The 13,776-nt window shown below is 48.9% G+C and overlaps 1 protein-coding gene across 1 annotated transcript in view; it reads right to left on the bottom strand.

Annotated features, from left to right (window-relative positions):
- Window positions 1–13,776, bottom strand: part of BCOR (BCL6 corepressor) — an 82,676-nt gene that overhangs the window by 68,315 nt on the left and 585 nt on the right. The window lies entirely within an intron of this gene.

Raw genomic sequence — 13,776 nt, 5'->3', positions numbered from 1 at the left:
AGCAAGAAACCTGATCTCACAAGTCTCTGCCTGCCTCCATCTACACGGGCTGGGTTTTTCTTTTCTTTCATACCAGCAATTTGTACAGGGGCGAGATCCAGTATACCTGATGGAAGAAGTGATGTAGCGGGATCAGGTCAAGGACCCTCTCCTTCGTGTCAGGTTTAACACAACAGCAACAACTTTGAAACAAGCTGTTTCTCTCGCCTCCGGTTTCATCCAAACGCCTGCATCTCATAGTTGTTCAAAGCGCGCTGGCATTTCCCCATTTCCCCCCCCTCCCCTGGTTCCATTTAAAACACACACGCACACCTCTGACTTTTTCATTCCGTCGGAAACAAGTCCCAGCGGACACAGTGGCATTTACCTCCGACCAAACGGCATAGGATCTGGCCTTAATGTCATCAGCCTCATCCTGAATACAGGACATGTTACTTCCCACGGAATTCAATCAATGGGACTAATATTCCTAGTAATTATGCGTAGCATTGCAGCGTCCCAGCCCAAGGACTCAATGTGCTGCTCAATAGCGTCACAGCTCGATCCCTTACATGCTTATCCGGAAGTCAGTCCCGCCGTTCGTGCAATGCGCACGAAGTGTGCATACAGTTGCGGCCGCCCTAGGCGCCTCTAACTCTCCATAGACTGGGGTTCCTGAACCCATGAAAAATGTATTTACAGTGAGTTTCATTTTGACCTCAGTGGATTAGCAGAAGCTACTTGGTTCCTATCCAACTTAGTTCTGCTGAAAACACTGTGGCTCAGTCGGTGCAAAGCCCAGAGAGCACTCCAAGCTGGGTCGAGGTCTGCGCTGTGTTGCCTTCCGTTTCCTCCCGAGTCGGAAGCAGCGCAATACAATGTCCCCCGAACGGCTTCCAGGCTGGTTTTGTTTTGTTCCCACAGACCCCACCACCACATCCCGCGGGGCGAGTCTCAGCCCTCCTTTAAGCGCCCCCTCCTAGTCTTTCATAGGAAATCAAGAAGGGGCTATGGGGAACTGCAGGTTCTTGTGTAAGACTGACACAGAAGCAGCTTACACAACCCGCCGGACCAGAAGCAACTGGAGGGAAACGAAGTGACAGGAACCAAGACTAAACGGAGAAGCAGTCACTTCCTGCGTTGGAGGTTTCTTAACTGGAGAGGGTTGTTTCAACCAGTCTCCCAGCTTTTGAAAAAGAAAACAATAACAAAAACGTATGTTTGCTGCAACAGTCCAATGGCCAACTCATAACTACGGCCTGAGCACCTTTCCCTAGGAAGTGTAATTGATTTCACTGCACTGGGGAAGAACGCTCCCCTGGAACTTATCAAAACCCAGGCCACACGAAAAGTCTAAGGTACCAGTCATATTGCAGCAGAGTTCAGCTGAGCCTACTCCCAAGTAAGTGTGCCTGGGATTTTGGTCTAAGTGACATATGGCTTCCTGTCATGACTGTGACCAAAAAAAAATCCATATGCTGTAGTATGCTAATGCCCTTCTAGCCCCCCCCCCCAACTCTTGCTGCTGAAGTGATAGGTGCCACTCAGATCTAGGCCTTTTATGGAAACACAACCCTTCCCTCTTTCCCACTCCAATTTTGTCTATTCAGCAAGCCCAGAATTTGTTTATTTGTTTTCCATTAGCCTCTGTTTCTCTGATTTCTTTTCTTTTGGTAATGCTAAATGCACACAAGCACCCTGCTATGGAAGACACTCCCCAGTGAGCTATGGGATTTCTCCAGCAAAGTCACTTATAGAGGGCAACCACTGCAGCTCATCCCAGGTTTGCCTTCCTGATAGGGTCAAAGTTAGTGGCCACACAGACATGACAAAAGAGACCTAAGCAAAGTACAATTGCAAGTTGGCAGCCAATCATATGCATGTTTAACCAGGAACTGAGTGACCTTAGGAAAGTAGACACCAGATCCTATGCATACACTGAAGTAAATATGCACAGGGCACAGCTAGCCCTATGGTAGGAAACAGTCCAGAACCATATTTAATTAACCCTTATAGTGTATGCACACATGGGCATGGTGATCCAATTTACTCCAGTGCACACATAGATAATCCAACTACAATCTACAGACCAAACCTCTTCATATTGTGCTCACAGCAGATTAGAAAGAGGATAAATGAGTTCAAGCAAATGCCAGCATGGTTAAACAACAATGTCATAAAGCAGAGGAGACTTCATTTGAGATAACTAGGAGAGGTGTTACCAATGTGATGAAAATAAAAACAAGATCTGTCAAAATAAATCTATAGATAAGTGTATCAAGGAAGGGATTTGAAGGGCAAATGACTAAAGGTATAAAGTAATCAACAAATCAGTTTGATATGTCTATGGCACCAAGTCAGAGGGGCACTAGACCTTTTTTTAAAAAAAGCTTCAGAAGTAAGTGTGACCCATTATTTTTGTGGAACTATGTCAGATAGAAGCAACAAAGGATGAAGATAGCTGTCACATTATCTGCCCACTGCAAACATTCTTCCAAGAGCTGTTAAGGAATTCAAATGTGAAAATGCTGTATGATGCTCTTATTTTTATCTTGGGAGCTCAGGTCAATGTTCATGGCTCCCCTCCTCCATTTTCTCTTTACAACAACCCTGCAGGGTAGGTTAGACTAAGAGAGTGTGAGTGGCCCAAGGTCATCTGGCAAGATTCATAGCTGAGCAGAGATTTGAACCCAAGTCTCCTAACTCCAATATGCTAACCGCTACACTAGTACTCATGCTGGACTTTTTTTAAAAGGAATTTATCATTAGAATTAACCTGTTTTCTAAAAGATTTGTGGGGAGAAGTCACCATTTAAAAAAAGGAATCAAGGAATTATCTGGGACATTCTAGATTTGTTAACCTATCACACACAGAACAAGCTTTACTGAGGACAAATGAGTATGGCTTCCTTTAAGGAAATTCCTGCCTCGACAACATTTGAAAATGAACAGTGTAATCCCAATGTGTTAACTCTGTTTAGTATTGCACTGTTAGTCTGTCAACTAACAAATTGACAGGAGTGGCCTTGTAGACATTATATCTGGACTTCCAAAAAGTTTTCTTCTCACCAAAGGCTCTTAAGAACACTTAGCAAGAGATAAGAGGATGGGTAATTTTATGGATAAGAAAGTGGTTGGGGGAAAGCAGGAAGCAAAGTCTAAAAAGAGAGACATTGTACCTGCATATCTTCTGCCAACCTAGCAGTTCGAAAGCAAGAAATTGCAAGTAGATAAATAGGTACCACTTTGGTGGGAAGGTAACAGTGTTCCGTGCACCTTGGTGTTTAGTCATGCCAGCCACATGACCACAGAAACGTCTTCGGACAGCGCTGGCTCTTCGGCTTTGAAACGGAGATGAGCACCGCAACCCTAGAGTCAGATTCGACTGGCTTTCGAGCAAGGGAACCTTTACCTTTATCTCCATATACAGTGTGGGACCCCATATACAGTGTGCATTGGGACCCAGCTGTATTTTTTTAAAATATTTTTTTATTTGTTTTATAAATACAAAAAAACCCACAAATAAACCAAGTGTTACAAGCTTACAATTATGTGACCTACATAGTCACCCAAATGACTCTACCAACTATCATAACAGTTTTGAAAAAAGCTATCTAGTTTGTCACTAAAGTGCCAGAAACTGCGATTCATACTGGGTAGAGTGTACTAAGGGCGCGATCCCACGCCAACATCTGGCTTGCGTTGCGCTCCCGTCTCCAATCCGGCCCTTCCCCTGATCCGGCGCGTCAAAAGTGAACCACCTACCGAGGTGGTTCATCCGGATGACGCGCCGCAAGCTGGGCCGTCGGATCGCAGGCGCATCTTTGCACCGGCGTATCCCCGGCTCCTAGCCGAACTGCGCATGCTCCGACATGCGCAGTTCGGCAGGCTCCCTGTCAGGGCCGTGTTTTCTCCCCGGCGTCAGATCATGCTGGGGAGAAAAGGCGCCGCGGCCACGGGATCCGTAAGATCCCAACCCGGCGTCTCAACGTTGGTGCGGCTTTTAAAAGCCACGCTTTTAGAGGCTTTTCCCCTGCCGTGTGGCAGGGGCCTAAGTGTGTTAGTTTGCCTTTTGGTCTTCTTTACTGTATTTAACTTTTAAATAAATGTTCAGGCACCAGAAGTTAATAATGAGCTAGCCAAGTCTGTGTTGTTCAAGATGGTGAAATCCAAAGAAGATGATGCATATAGGAATCTGAACTACCTAGATTACCTAGAAAGGGGAACTTGTGGTTGTGGGAGGACAGCCTACTGGAAGCATTAGCTCCTTGTTAAAGTAGTAAATGGCAATGTCAGTCTTGAATGTAGTAGGAAATGGGTAACAGTAATACAGCTAGTATCATAATGTCTTAACACTAAGCCCAGACATTAAACCTTTCTTCACAGAAGTTTATCCAGTATTCCTTGTTGTTTTCTTGCTTTCTCTCATGTTAAAAACAACACTCACTATCTCACAACATTCACTACCATTGAAACACTTAGGTCCCGGTCACACGGAGAATTTGCTGCGTGAGAGGCACGACTGCCGGGTGGATTAAAAGGGCGTGATCATACGGCAACATCTGGCAAGCGTCACGCACTCATCTCCAACCCGTAGCGTCCGGCTGAAGATGCAGAGTTAAAAAGTAGCTGAAGTGTAGCATTATCTGGAAAACGTGTGGCGTGGGAGGGGGACTGATCGTGGAAGTGCTGGTATCCCGTTGCATCCAGCACCCGTCCCACTGGATGTTTTCTTGTAAGCCTCCGTGGTATGCGCACAAACGTGGTACTTCTTCATTGCCACATGTGATCGGCGGCTGGCGGCCTGAGCACGGAGCCGGAGCCTCGGCGGAATTTTGGATCGTGATACCGTGCTCCGGAGCAAAAAGCCTCACTCCCCCACCACCACCGATTATCTCGCTCATGTGACCGGGCCTTAGATGGCTTTTTTTAAAAGCTTAAAGAATGTATGTAGAATACATTAAATAAATGACTGTATCCTACATTAACCTTTTAAAAAATAAAATCTGTCTAAGCTTTTCTGTGGTGGTGAATTTTGTGAAATAGTTCTGCATCTACTGGCAATCAGCACCAATGGTTAAGGAAACAGTTGTCAGTCATGATGGCTAAACAGAACCTTTGTATTTAGAGGCAGTTTACTTCTGGAAAACAGACAGTGGAGACGTGAAATTCAGCAGGCTTGTTGCCATCATGTTATGCTTGTGTACTTCAAGGAGGTATCAGGTAGACCCCTGCTGGAAATATTAGTTTCAATACATACTCAGTATGATCCAGCAAGCCTTTTAAAATGGCATTGTTAGAGACTGTACAGACTGTGTTGTGTAGCCCAAATTATGTCACATCAAACAAGCCTACTAAAGGACTCCAGGACTTTTCTGTCTACCCAATCATGATGTGGCTCTGTTTCTAGGTGTGTTTTTAGGTTGCATCCTGCCATCCTGTTACTCATTAAAGATTTCTGGTGGCACCTGTTTAGGGTATTATGGGCTAGTAAAGGTAAGTTAAAGGTTTCCCTTGCTTGAAAGCCAGTTGAATCCGACTCTAGGGATGTGGTGCTCATCTCCATTTCCAAGCCAAAGAGCCAGCGCTGTCCAAAGACATTTCCATGGTCCTGTGACCGGCATGGCTAGACACCAAGTCGCACGGAACGCTGTTACCTTCCCACCGAAGCGGTACCTATTTATCTACTTGCAATTTCTTGCTTTCAACTGCTAGGTTGGCAGGAGCTGGGACCAGAGACAGGAGCTCACTCCGTCTTGTGGCACTCCAGTCTCAAACTGCTGAACTACCGACCTTCCAGCCTGCAGTTCAGCATCTCAACCACTTGAGTTACCCTACCAAAAATCCCTGAAACTCAGGTACCATCCAGTTCCATTCCAAATCAATTTCTTTGGAAGCAAGCCTCTGGGACTTTAATTTTAAAAGCTCCTGGGGTTTTAAATTTTAGTGAAGTGCTCTTAGGGTTGTGGGTATGATCACATCTAACAAAGAAAAAAGTTTGATTCTGAACTATTGCCTTCTTCCCCATCTCATTTAACCACTGATGTCTTCTTCAAAGCCTAAAAAAGGCCATCTTCATCTTAGGCTGCAATTCACTTCCTTGATGAAAAGCACAACTTTGCAGTACAAAAATAAACATCTGTTTATTTCCAACCCCCTAACAAAACAGGCACAAAGTGAAGATAGACTGAAGGCTACCAATTCACTTTCCATGACTTTCGAGAGATTTCCAGTCCTAAAAACCGCCAGTCTTCAGTGTCTGCTGCTGATTTCAATGGCAATTATATTTGGGCTGGGAAACAGATTTTACTTCTGAACATTGGTGCTGTGATCCTGGGTAGAAACACTGAAAAGAAAAAACCACCTATTCTGAAATTAAATACTTTTACACTCTATTTGTTTTCATCTCGTGTGCTTATGATGGGATGGGAGGCCTTTGCAACCAGGAGAATGCATTGACTCCAATGTTTGTTCTGAAGCCAGTCTTAATGTGTTCCATAGGGCTTAAGGAAGCCCACAGTAAATACACAAAGGCTGCAGTCGTACCCACACTTATTTTGAAGGAAAACCCGCTGAATAGACATGCTTTGGATTGGAATGCACTGCACAGAAAACGTTTGGGGAAAGAATGATCCCAGACTAAGTATATCGCAGGGCTCCTTTCACAGGAAAGTTTTAGAGATCTGCTAAGAACCAGGAAGTGGGTTTCTCTTTCTCCAACTCTCTTGCTGCTACTAAATTAAGGCAATACAAAGTGCATGGAATGCGTTCCTCTAAGGAGATGTGCCGCAGAGCGGAACAGCAACCCACCCCCTTTTCCTAACGGTCCGCTGACTACACTCAGCTCTCAGATCAACCAGTTTCCAGGGAAGCGGCTCTTGCTGTAGGGGTCTGTATTTTCTTCTTTAATTGCCATATCAAATTAAAACCTTGTTATTGTCTTCAAGAAAAGAGAAAGCTTTCCGTTCAATACTCTATTTGACCATTAAAAAGCAAAAAGATAGGACTGCAGTTCTTTCACAGAACAGCAAACTCTTTCAAGGACTGTCCATTATGAAATCCTTGAATATTTCGAGCCCCACTTTTTGGCGCTTGTAGGCCAATGCTCAAAGTGACAAAAGCCATCTGCCTTCTCCCCCCAAGTTTCACGGTTCTAAAAATAAGGGTCTAAGAAGCCAAGAGTTTAGCAGGTCTTTCCCGTCTGCACCTAGACATTAAATTTAGCTTAATTTAGCTTCCGGTGTTTAATTTTAGCAAGCCTCCTTTTTTTGCATGCAAATCAATATGGCAATTACCATCTAAAAGCTTGCCCAGCCCCAGGTCAATGTAAATTGATCATTGTCCGCCTCCTACAAAATAACACCGGGAGCCTGTGGTGCATAATGAGATTATACTGGAAACTGTCTTGCGGATCACGAAATTATATTTCATGCTGTCAAAGAATCGTCTCCTAAGCGGCCTTCCTTATATGACTCTCCACACAGCACCGAATCAGTTGCAATGGACAAGGTGCATGTATTTAGCTCATAGGCAGAAGGGCCAAATAATGAGTTAGGACCCCTATCACCATTTTCGCCTGGTTTACCAATACACTAAGGCAAGAGCCGGATGCGTAACTTTCTCTGTTATGTATTTGAAAAAGTGTGCATGCACACAAAAGTTCATACCTTGAATAAACCTTTGTTGAACTTAAAGGTGCCACTGGACTCTAAAATTGTGTCTCTGTTAGGAACAGTGTTATTTTTAGATTTAAGAAGAAGAAGAAAGGAGGCCCGAGCAGAAAACGGTTTAGTTATCCAGCAAATAAGAAAAATGAAGACCTTCCCAACAAAAGAAGGTAATTTTCTACGGGGGGGGAAGGGCTCCTGCCAGTTGGTGGCCTCCTTGCTTTCTGCTTGTAAGTCAGCTGCAGCCATTAAGAGAGGCACCGCACTTGCCAGAGGAACCCTTGTGAAACATTCATTAACTTCAGCCTCGAAAGATCGCCCCAGCAGCTTGCTAAAGGTTCAGGGCTCGACAGCTGAACAGAGCTGAGGAATAGAGAGGTCGATTCAACGTAATTCTCGCTTATCAGCCTTGCTCGGGGAAAGGACACAAGGATTAAACGCAGCCAGCGCCGCTCACGGATGTGGGAACTCCCCCTGTCTGCAAACTAGGCCTCTGCCGCCTCTGCTCGGCACTCAGTACCAGGGCTCGCTCGCTCGCTCGCTCGCTCGCGCTCACCCGCCTCCCCGCCCCCACCCCGCGCCGATGTAGTAAAACGAGGTTAGTCTGGCTCTCTGGAAAGAATCTGCTTGATCTATTTAAGTGGCTAGATTGCTGGGGGAGAGGGAGAGGAGAGCCCCACTCCTTCTCGCCTTCCTCCACCAGCGCTTATTTTTAACTATCGAGCCCAGCGTGCAAAAGCGCCACAGGCTCCGCTATCTTGTGCGTGGCTGTTTGAGAGGCCTGCCTGGAAACGGAAGGCTAAACGTGTAACCTGGTGAGCGACCCTCTGTACAAGGAAACTACCAGCTACTAGAGAGGAGGAACAGCACACCAAGGGCCCGATCCTACTGGATGTCCAGGTCTAAATCCATTTCTCCTGTCAGTTAACACTCTCTACAGCAAAGCAAAGTCAGGCCTCCTTTTCCAAAGATGGCTTGGATTTTGTAAAGGATGTCCTCTTCAGCACTTCGGAAGCTTCAGCCGAGGGAAGGATTTAAACAGAAGCTGATTCGGAACCGCGACTATTAAAAACCCTTTGTGTAGGACAAACGTCCACTGACACTGATAAAAGGTCTTTTAAGGATTGCTGAGAATACTGGGGGAGGGAGCGCTTTGAACACTCAACTGCTTTATATAAAAACTAGCTCTCATTAAGGGTGCAGCCCAATGCGCCCTCTGAACCGGGCGGGAGCTATTGTTTTGTTCGTGCATTTAGGACTGAACGGTAAATATCTGAAGCGTTAGAATCATGAGCCTGTCTGTAGTGCTTTCCAACTCTTAAAGCCTCTCTAACTTCCCCTTTGTTATAATCCCTTACCACAACTGTAAGGTAGAGAATTATTATGATCCCCATATTGCAAGGGGCACCAGGACCCAGAGATAATGGCTTCCTTGAGACCACCTAACATGTTCTTGGCAGATGCGACATCACCAGTTCCTCAGAGTCTCAGCCACCCAGATATAGCATCATCTTTCCCTGTGAAAGAGTCTACGTTGCCAAATCATTTATTTTTTGACTTTCCCATCTCATCCTTCTTTCCACAAGGTCAGGGCTGAACACTGTCTCATTTCATCCTGGTAATAACTCTGTGAGGCTGCCGAGTGTGGTGCCCACTGACTTGTCTTGGACAACCTGGAAAAATCATGACTTCAGTGAGATTTGAACCTGAACTTAGTATATCCTCTCTCAAAAACCCAACTACTGGACATAGGCCTGAATGAGCAGAGGGTTTTTTCCCCCTTCCTTGTATTTGCAGCTGGAGTCATTTGAGTCACGCAGCAGAAAAGAGGGGGTTTCTTGGCCTTATAAGTGGGCTTTTGCTAGGTAAACATCTGGCCAAAATACCTCTGGGAAGCCTTTCATCATCCCCAACTTCCAGTTTATGAACAGAGGTAGAAAGCCTGGGACAACTGCAACAAGGGTTATTTATCGGAAGTACAAAAAGATATTGAAGAAGGAATCCCAGCCGCAGTCCTTGTCCCATAACACCTACAATTAAACCAGTGGGCCTGATCAGCTGACCACCACAGCACTGGTATAGACAACGGTGTGCCAGACACTGTATAGTGCACAGAAAAGCGACCCATTTAGCCCGATAAAGATGAGAGGAAGGAAGACAGACGCCTGGCACTAAGTACTTTCAACTAGCACGGCACTGGGTCACCTGCAACAACTTAATCGGCCTAGTTCCTCGATTCTTTTAGAAGAAAACTTCCACAAAACCTCAAGTACTGAACTCAAAGGGGTTTAAGCCTTCCATTTATCGCGCCCAGTGGGTAGCCCTGCAGAGATCTGCACTACCGCTTATAACATCAGGACTTAAAGGCCTGCGATCCACGAACCACTTAAATTGCATTCCTGAGGGGAGGCCATTTGAAATCGGCAAGGGCGCTTAACCGGTTTAAGTACAAGTTTGCAAAATGCAACCGCAGGTACTGAGGCTTGATTAGATGATCGGCTTCCCCCCCCCCTTCCCTCCCCTCTCTCTTTCTCTCTTAGGTGTATATATTTAGCCAGCAGGCACCCAGAGGGTTTTTGAAAGACTCCGAGTTCCCTCCTCCCACAATCATGCAGCAAACACGTTCAAGAACTGCTTGCAGCAGGGGAGCAACCAAGACTCTCATCTGCGTGGTTGATTACAGCCCTAAAACGGACGACATGTAATTTCAGTTCTCGCTCCAGATCTTGGGCTTGATTTCCAGGGGCCCACTTATCCGAGGGAGGGAGCGAGGAGAGGAGACGCTGTAGGCTTTATTTGTCCTCGTCCCTATTAGCTATGCAGCCAATCTATCATTTCCGGCGGTGCTTCCATCTAATTACCGATGTATTTAGATGTGACGTGCAAAGAACTGCCGAGCTGCCTGCCTAGCGCTGCGTGGACTCCTCATCGGGAACCTTTCCAGCGAGGGCTTGAGTGCCCGGAGCTCCAGACAAAGAAGGAAGAGTTGAGGTGCGCTGCAGGCAAATCTGACGCAAATCGGCTTTCCGGGGTGGGGGGAGGGGTGATCCGGAGCCTCCAGGCTGGGCCAGCGGAGGCGCCTTCTCCACTGAGAACCGCTTTGCGTTATCCCCCCCCCCAACCCCCTTTAAAGAAAGGAGACCCTAAACATCCGGGCAGCCGCAAAGCGGGAGCCACTCTTTGCCTTCCGAGGCTTCTGTCAAGTCTGATGTGCCTCAAGGCACCCGTAGGTAAGTTTGCCCGTCTTTCCCGGAGTGTATGAAACAAACCTAGGCGAGGCTCGCCCAGCCCCGCGGTATGAAACAAAATCAGCTCCATTCTTCCCTCCTCCCACTTTGGCACCCCCTCCCGCCTCGCTTCAGAAAGCGAATGTTTGATTCGGCTCCGGGGGCGGTTTTGGCCCGAGTGGCTCCGAATTCCCCACTCTGGCTTTGTCCTTGTGCGCCCTCCCCCCCCCCACCGCTCTGGGGAGGGGAGAGCGCTCGGAGGGTCGCTGGGGCGGGCCCCCCCCCCCCACAAACACCCCCCCACACACACACACGCCTGACTCGCCTTATGCTTCGTTGTGCTCGACTGGCTCTGCACCAACAGGACACAGGGTTAAGCGCGCTCAGCGGAGTTCCCAAAGAAGAGGAAACTTCTGGGAACGGAAGAATCTGGCACTCGCCTCGGAAAGAAGGTTCCCGATTGTGGGAAACTGCCCTCCGAGGAGCTCATAGATCGCCGGAGTGCCGAGCCCGACTGGCCGCAGGGCCTCAGAGCCTCCCGATGTGCTGGGGGCTCTCGGCCAAATGCCTCCCTTATGCACCATCTAGGTTTCTGTCGCGTGAAGGGTTAACTACACACATTCACATGCACCGAATCTCGCGGTGACCTTTTCCTCTGCGTCTCTCCCCCCCCCCCCCCCCCCCCCCCCACTTCTGCTTTTCAGGCTCCGGTTCTCTCGCTCAGAGGGAGCCTGAACGGCTGTCTAGACCGATCTATCATAGGTCGCAAACAATACAGGGGGGTCCCTTCCCTTTTCCCTCGGCTGTGGCACCTCACCTTCGAAATCACCAGGAAGATAAAGAAAACACGGGGTACCTGGAGGCCCCCAAAACAGCCTGCCTTCGTGCCTGACAAATGGGATTTTATCTGTTCTCTTTTGGCGCACGCCTGAGACGCACCACACGTTTCATGTCCCACAACTGCCCTGAGGGAAGGCCTGGACTCCCTCGGAGGAAGGATGGCAAGGAGAGGGGGGAGACGAGCCGCCAAGCTTCCCAAAGGCTGGAGAACTTAATCACGGTGGGGGTCGACCCACAGATTCATTCTGTCCCCCGCCAAGTGCTCTCTGACTCCAACTGACCCGGCCTGATCGCGAAGTCCTTCCCGGAATGCGCGCTGGAGGACCAGTTCCGCAGAAGGCCGGAGAAGAGCTAATGGGTTGTGCGACTCATTGATCCAGATGATACTTTCTAATTAACTCCCAGTCACCTATTTGCCACAGCAATTCAAAGAGCGTTACTGTGACTACACTGAAAGCCCAGGCTTGGGCGGTGCTCGGATGTTTGTCCTGCTTTATAACCCACCCAAAGCCATTTCGGGCTGCCCTATCACAAAAAGGCAAAACCTTACTGGGCTTCCATTTAAACGCCGGGCGTTTAACCACAAGGCGGGGGAGGGGAGGGAAGAGAGGAAAGCAAGCCCTGACGGAGTACAGTCCTGGCCTACTTTACCAGAGAACAGTCTCGCTAGCCTCATTCGGGTTCCTACAGGGTAAGCGTTGAGTAACCCCTGGGCCCTGTGGTGAAGGCACCCCGTTGCTGAGGAAGCCGAGATTCCCGAGCCTGAGTTACGTGAGGAAGACGGACAGCCAAGTCGAGGCTACAGCCAGGCGCGGGACGACACAAAGGCTGGGCGCGGGCGGAAAAGGCGATCCACTTGGCGTAGCTGGGCTTCAACCCCTGAAGAAGAGTGGTCTGGGCCGCCACAGCCTGGCCTGTGAGGCCCCAGCCAGGCTCCGCAAGGGTGCCGCGCTCCACCCCACCTAATGGGGGAGGGGAGAAGTCGGGCTCCTTATCTTCGCGGGCAGATTGTCTTGGCCGGGCTGGGCCTCGGGAGCCCTTTGGCCTCGGCCTACTTCACAGGGAGCTTGACAGATCCAGCCTGTGGGTCCCTTCCGAGCGCAGACCGCCCTTTTGTCGGGTGTCCTTTGAATACGAAACAAACGCGAAGCTGCGGGCTACCTCGAAACAGATGGAAAGCCAAGGAGGGAATCGTTAGGGGAAATTAATGCGGAAATAAGCTCCGAGGCGAGTGCCATTAAAACACAAGCACGCATTTTGTCACAGTTTTACTTGGGATGTGGGGGTTTCGGCTCCCCTCCCGGTCCCCCCCCTCAAGCGCGCGCACACGCACACACACGCGGGCGTTTTTGCGAGCCCGAGAGGCCGCCGGCAACGGAAGGCGCAGCTTGGCAAATGAAAGATCGCCCCCGGACTCAGCTTCGCGAGGAGCAAACAAGCTACGTGCCACAGATGCCGCGCTCCAACAACCCCGGAGTTGGCGAGAGCTTTCGCAATCAGCCTGCTCGCGGGTCCCTCCGCCATCCGGTCTTGGGAGGCAAGTTCCTAACCTCCACAGAAGCAGAACGAAGGTGCAAAGGACGCGTGAAATTCCCGGCTGCCACGCTGGACCCCACACCCGAGTCTTTGAACTGGAACTACCGGCCCCAGAACTGGAACTACCGCCCCCCATCTCATTTCCTCTCCCCCCCCCCATTCGAGTCCTCCAGCTGCCTCGAAACCACCGGGGAGAAAACCTCCCACCGCCTCCGCAGTCCCTTTCAAAAGAACGCCTTTCAAAACAGAGACACACACCAGAGCCTTTTACCTCGATCACGTTGTCTATCGGCGGTTTGCATTGCAGCCCCACTGCTCGGTGGGCCAAAGGGGCAAGCCAAGAAGCTCTCCAACAGCACTCCCTCTTCCCTCGACCAGCCGTGTGCTTCTCCCCTCCACCCACTCTCCCCTTTCCCCTTGGGAGCCGAGAAGTGGCGGCTGCCAAAGGTGGGGCTTTTATAGCCCTTTCCGAATCGGAAAGATAAAAGAGAGAGAGAGAGAGACGCTCGGAACACTCCCCCCCCCTC

Source organism: Gekko japonicus, unplaced genomic scaffold (assembly GCF_001447785.1).
Source record: "Gekko japonicus isolate JY-2015 unplaced genomic scaffold, Gekko_japonicus_V1.1 scaffold202, whole genome shotgun sequence".
NCBI classification, from domain to species: Eukaryota; Metazoa; Chordata; class Lepidosauria; order Squamata; family Gekkonidae; genus Gekko; species Gekko japonicus.
This window is presented reverse-complemented; position numbering and strand designations above follow the sequence as displayed.